The sequence below is a fragment of the Procambarus clarkii genome, chromosome 1, assembly GCF_040958095.1.
Source record: "Procambarus clarkii isolate CNS0578487 chromosome 1, FALCON_Pclarkii_2.0, whole genome shotgun sequence".
In the NCBI taxonomy this organism is placed as follows: domain Eukaryota; kingdom Metazoa; phylum Arthropoda; class Malacostraca; order Decapoda; family Cambaridae; genus Procambarus; species Procambarus clarkii.
Window position 1 is genome coordinate 13767274 of NC_091150.1, and position 6700 is coordinate 13773973.

General features: G+C 40.3%; 1 non-coding gene across 1 annotated transcript; it reads left to right on the top strand.

The window, feature by feature from the left end:
• The first annotated feature begins 350 nt into the window (after positions 1-350).
• On the top strand, positions 351-422 carry TRNAP-UGG (transfer RNA proline (anticodon UGG)). Its single transcript has one exon. It is a non-coding gene; the product is annotated as a tRNA-Pro (tRNA).
• Positions 423-6700: the final 6278 nt, after the last annotated feature.

Here is a 6700-nt window from a genome sequence, read left to right on the forward strand (position 1 = left end):
CAAAAATTAATACGTCATGGAGAGAAGAGAGGCAGGACAATATGAAAATGACTTAGCAAGCAAGGCAAAGAGTCAACCTAAATAGCTGCACAGCCACATCAGGAGAAAAACAACAGAGTTGGAACACGTAATTAAATAGAGGTAGATTCCCTACAAACGACAAGGAAGTGTGCGATGTTTACCAGTTGATTGATCGCAGGTTGAAAATTATGCTTTGCTCAAGAAAAACATCGCTTGCTTTAAATACTCGCATCCCGGATTCGAATCCCGGACAAGCTCTGGTAATTTCAATTGGCATATTTCATTCTAAAAAGGCGATTTAAATAACGTAACTAAACTCAAATATCCACGGCCTGTTGGTCTAGTGGTATGATTCCTGCTTTGGGTGCAGGAGGTCCCGGGTTCAACTCCCGGACAGGCCCTCAATATTTTCCTTCCCGAGCAAGTTAATTATACTGTAAAATTAATCACTTACATTTTATACATATTCGCTAACTCCTTTCATAATTTTAAATGAAGGGATAATAAAGAAATAGTTTAGGATTCATTGCATTAATTAAACAGCCAAAGGCTAGAAAAACGCGGTACAAAAGCTATTGCTCGATTCTGCAGGCTCAAATAGGTTAGTACAAATAGATGAGTACACTGTAAACAACAAATGGCATTTGTGGGGATTGAAAGATGTAGCTGCGGACTGAGACCATTAACACTTCAGCGCTTCACTAAAGAAGGAGGAGTTGCCAAAGGAATGGAAGACAGCCAATGTAGTGCCAATATGCCAGAATGAAAGGACACAGGAGCTACTAAAGTACACAGTAGCTTCATTATCCACCATTCTCAGTTAGGCGCTAGAGAAGCTTGCAAGGAAACGTCTCCTGGAACACTTAAAAAATTTGGATTTCTCTTAAAATATCAGCATGGATTATTTTAAGGCAGATAATGCCCTACGAGTTTAAAAGCGTTATGTTTAGATAACAATTATAAAACTAGGGGAAGAAGGGTTAGTTGCCGGTATTTGCATTGATAATCAACAAACGTGCAACACAGTTCCATTTAGTATGTCCCCATTCCAAAATTGAAGACCAGGATTTCATAACTAAAAGAGTGCTGGTGTGGAGGAGAGAACATATCATTGGTTGAAAACACAGGGTAATGCTGAATAAAGAGAAATCAGCGGCGAACAGTTGCAAATATTAAAAAACGCAATTAGTGTTCACCCGTGAGTTCATATGTGAGTCATTCAGATTGTGACATATGTCATCTAACTGTCAGAAGAAAGTCTTAAGTATCGTTGTTTGTGAATTTTGCATAATTGCTGCGATTTAGAAACGAAGACGTTTGAGGGAGAGTATGAGATCTAGTTGTGCTCAAGCTCAAGCGGTGGTCGGACAGATGGTCACTTCCTTTAACACTGACCAATGCAAAGATCTAAACATACGTGAGACGAAAAGAAGGCACCAGGAATAGTATAGGCTACAAACATTATTTCTTGAATCTGTTAACACAACAAGGTGAAGACTGCTAGGATGGTACACGTGCACATGGACAGATAATTTACATCAAAGTTATGAGAAACTTTAGTTGACCAAAAGACTATTTTCTAGGCAACGCAGTGTCCTAGACTTAATAATGTTCCATAGTCACATCCATACTGATTTGATCTCCAGTTTTATGTTTATGAGTGTTTATGACTCATATGTTGGTTACAGTAACGTGTTGGTGAGTGTTAATGGCTCACATGTTGCTTACAATAACGTGGTGGGTGAGTGTTTATGACTCACATGTTGGTTACAGTAACGTGGTGGGTGAGTGTTTATGACTCACATGTTGGTTACAGTAACGTGGTGGGTGAGTGTTTATGACTCACATGTTGGTTACAGTAACGTGGTGGGTGAGTGTTTATGACTCATATGTTGGTTACAGTAACGTGGTGGGTGAGTGTTAATGGCTCACATGTTGCTTACAATAACGTGGTGGGTGAGTGTTAGTGACTCACATGTTCCTTACAGTCGCATGGTGAGTGAGTGTTTATGATCCTTATTTTGGTTACAGTAAGGCAGTGGATGAGTGCTTATGGTCCGAATGTTATAGTAAAGCTAGATACAATGTGTTTGACAAATCAAGAGTTGTGTGCTCATGTGAATGTCTGAGTGACTGTTTGTGTTGGTGTGTGTGTGTGTGTGTGTGTGTGTGTGTGTGTGTGTGTGTGTGTGTGTGTGTGTGTGTGTGTGTGTGTGTGTGTGTGTGTGTGTGTGTGTGTGTGTGTGTGTGTGTGTGTGTGTGTGTGTGTGTGTGTGTGTGTGCGTGTGTGTGTGTGTGTGTGTTTGTGTGTGTGCGCGCACTAATTATGCCTTTACCATACATATATATAGACACTATTTACGTTCCTTTCACATATTCAAACTCATTCCAAAGTTCATGAACAGTCACACTTCAACATATACTATTCTTGTAAAATTTACTTATCTATTAATTTGATAACACTAACACACACAAAACTAGCCACACAGTCCAAAGCTCACGTCTTGGGCTGGAGAGTTTTGCCACGGTGTCGCTTCATACGGGTCGGCGTTCAATCCCCTAATCATCCAAGTGGTTGGGCACCATTCCTTCCTCCCTTCCCACCCCAAATCCTTATCCTGACCTCTTCAAGCTACAGTTAATTTGTTTATTTTAAGATAAACTTAACTTGTTAATAATTTTTTTTACAGCAAAAGCATAAATAGTTCACTTCAATTATTCACTTATAGAGATATAGGGAGACCTTGTTTAATAAACAACAAGTAAAATATTTTTCAGATTGAATCTAAGGAAACAAAGGTATATGAAAAAACATTTAAAAGTTTTCTTTTGCAAACATAGTTGTAGGCGATTGGAACAAGCTAAGTGAGAAGGTGGTTGAGGCCAAAACCGTCTGTAGTTTCAAAGCGTTATGCGTCAAAGAGTACTGGGAAGATGGGACACCACGAGCTTAGATCTCATCCTGTAACTACTTTTAGGTAATTACACTTAGATAATTTCTAGATTTAATTTTTCTTATTAGATTCTTGGTGTGTATGCATGATAATACCTGTGTTTATAAAAGAGTAATCAGAAGACGTCGTAGCCCAGCTGTGGGAGCGTCCTCCGCGGCCTCGCATTCCAGAGTTCCACCCAGAGTTCGGCTTATGCTTCTTTTACTGTTCACTTAATTACTTTTTCTTCTTTTATTATTATGATGTGAGTATTAATTTTGAAAGAATATAGTAAATAATCAAATGTTCTAAAGATAAAATTGGAGATCAAATCAATATGGTTGTGACTGTGGAACATTAGTAAGTCCGGGACACTGCGTGGCCTAGATATATAGTCTTTTGGTCACTTAAAGTTTCTCACAACTTTGATGAAAATTATCTGTCCACGTGCATGTATACCATCCTAGCAGATTCTGTGTTAACTGAATCAAGAAATAGCTTTCTAGCATATACTATTCCTCGTGCCTTCTCTTCGTTTCACGTATGTTCAGATCTTTGCATTTGTCAGTGTTAAAAGAAAGTGACCATCTGTCCGACCACTGCTTGAGCGCAACTAAATCTCCTCATACTCTCCTTAAAATGTATTCGTTTCTAAATCGCAACAATTATGCAAAATCCGCAAACAACGATACTTAAGACTTTCTTCTTACAGTTTCATGACATATAACACAATCTGAATGACCCCAAATGAACTCACGAGGGGAACACTACTTGCGTTTTTAAATAATTGCAACTGTTCGCCGTTGATTTCTCTTTTTTCAGCATTGCCCTCTATTTTCAACCAATGATATTTTCTATCCCCCACACCAGCACTCCTTTAGTTATGAATACTGGTCTTCAATTTTGGAATGGGGACCTTCTAAATATAACTGTGTTACACGTTTGTTGATTATCATTTCCAATACCGGCAGCTAACCCTCCTTCCCCTAGTTTTATAATTGTTATCTAAACATTACGCTTATAAACTCGTAGGGCATTATCTGCCTTAACTGAATTTTTGCTGATACTTTGAGATAAATCTTAATTTTTAAGTGTTTCAAGTGACGTTTCCTTGCAAGCTTCTCTAGCGCCTAACTGAGAATGGTCGATAATGAAGCTACTGTGTAGTTTAGTGGCTCCTGTGTCCTTTCATTCTGGCAAATTGACACTACATTGGCTGTCTTCCATTTCTTTGGCAACTCTCTCTTTTTCAGTGATGACTCGAAGAGTTAATGGGAGGTTCAAGTCTGCAGCTACACGTTTCCGTCTCCACAAACACTATTTTGTTGTTTACAGTGTACTTACCTATTTGTACTAACCTATTTGAGCCTGCAGAATCGAGCTGTAGCTTTTTGTTCCCCACTTTTCAAGCCATTGGTTATTTAATTAATGCAATGAATTCTGACCTATTTCTCTATTATACCTGCATTTAAAGTTATGAATGGAGTTAGCCTCTACATCCTGCTCCTTTAGGTCATTCCATTTACTCACTGGCCCTTATGTTAAAAGAAAATTTTCTAACATCGCTGTAACACATTTGAGTCTCAAGCTTTCATCCGTGCCACCTTGTTCTATTGTTATTCATTGTAAACATTTCCTCTATTTCCACCTTGTCAATCCCACTAAGTATTTTATTGTCGAACTTTTATAATCGAATATTATTATGTTGTTGTTGTAGGTAGGTGCATACGTCCCTTCCGTACAACCAACCAAAACCTGTAGTGCTTGTACTTTGATCTGGAGATCACCCTGTAAGCTTCCTGCTCTTGGAGAGGGGCTCAGAGTCACACATTTAGGGGGGTGCGGCTCCAACACTGGCCTCGTTGTCACGTGCACACACCCAATTCGAGCCGCTGTGACTCCCTATTCTCTCCATATTTTGGTATGACCTCCTCAATCCCCCTATCTTTGAATTATAATTCTGTTCCACCCTGTCCACAGCTGTGGTTCCTTTTCTCTTTCTCTCTCTCTCTTTTCTACTTTCTGGGAAGCCTCACTAGAACAAGTGCAAACACCTGTTGATTATATACATTTAATGGACAGAGAACATATACAGCACACATACATTATATAATAATAACTCCAACATTCTATGCTGTTAGAGCCAGGTTGCAATCCAATCCCATCAGGACTCTTATCAACTACTTATCAAGTGGTAGCCCAACTCCTGGCTTGCCACTTACTCTACCAACCTCACCAAGTGGGTTAAATCTCGAAATACAATATGGCACTATCAGCCCTAGAAAGTGTATAAATATATACAGGTAACTCAGCCTATGGCTATAATACTATAAACATCAGTATAAATATTCCTTGATACAAAACTATCCAATCATTCACCTCTCACTGTGTCATGCACGCCAATGACACTCAAGAACTCTATCAACTCTCTATAAGTAGACAATAAGAACCTCTCCTCTATCTCTAGAGGTTCCCTACCCGGAACGTCTTCAGGTTCCTCAACAATTCTCTACCAGGATCCTCTACAGCTCTTCCAGGCTGCTGCACCATGACGTTTTCCTTGAACAGCAATGATGCTTCACCACTGGTAATACAGAAGCATGTGAAACTTCACTTCACTGCTAGTCCTCACACAGCTTGAGGTCCATCTCCTCACTTTGAAGCTACTCTTCCTCAGAGTAAACTGCTCCTTCAACTGCCTTAGAGTTTTATCTACTAACTCCCTCTACTGAGCTCGAAGTTCTCTCAGCAACTCGTTTCCCAGACAAACCACAGAATTCGAATCGCTCGCTGACGCCCGCTGGTTGGGCGGCGACACAGAGCGCCCTAGGATGCCCACAGAACTGCTTTAAAAACTGCTCCGCACTCTTTCTGTAGTTCATGAGTTGAGCTGACACGTCTCTAGACTTATTCCACACTCGAAACGTCCGTCTACTTCTTGAAGGTATGACAATCAGAGGTTCTTCTTCCACAGGGGCTCAACGGAGTGCGATCTCCCCTCACGATTTCTGCAGCTCAAGTGAGGTCAAGACCCTTTGAAAGTGAGCCTCACGCCTCCAGCAAAGTCTCTACATCTCATGTCAAATCATTTATTTATATTCTTATTCATTGCCCATACTTTTAAACTACTTGTCAAATCTAACATACAGTGTTTAACACATATATATCTGTATCTATATGTCTTTGACCTCTAAGTTAGGTTTGATCTTGCAGAATAACTCTCAAGGGGTAGACTCGTTTCTCAGGCAGTCCGAGATCATAACACTCCCCTCACCTTATTTTTGAGAGTTATTCCAGTGGCTAGGCTCAGGATAATGCATCAGCCACTGCATTGTCTCTCGTCCTTTTACCAATTTGTTCGACTGGTTAGTCCGTTTACGTACTCCCTCCAGGTGTCTGCAAATAAACCGTTGCACCTTGCAAAATCTGGCTCACAACTCGCAAAAAATATGGTCTTCTCCTAAGCGATCCGACTTCTTTCACACCTTTGCTTGGCTGTCCCCCCTTGGACACCTTTGCTCCATCAGTCCACCCTGCTTACTGTTTTCCTCCACCTCTTCTTCATCTTCTTGCACTCTTCACGTTCAGAGACAGACATCTACCATCTGTTCCTCCTTTGTCGTCCTCGTGCTTCGGTTTGTCACCATCACACTTCAGTCTCACATCAACATACTTCATTCTGTCGTTTTCACGCTTCCATCTACTGCCATCATGCTTCCGTCTCTTGTCATCATGCTTCACTTTCT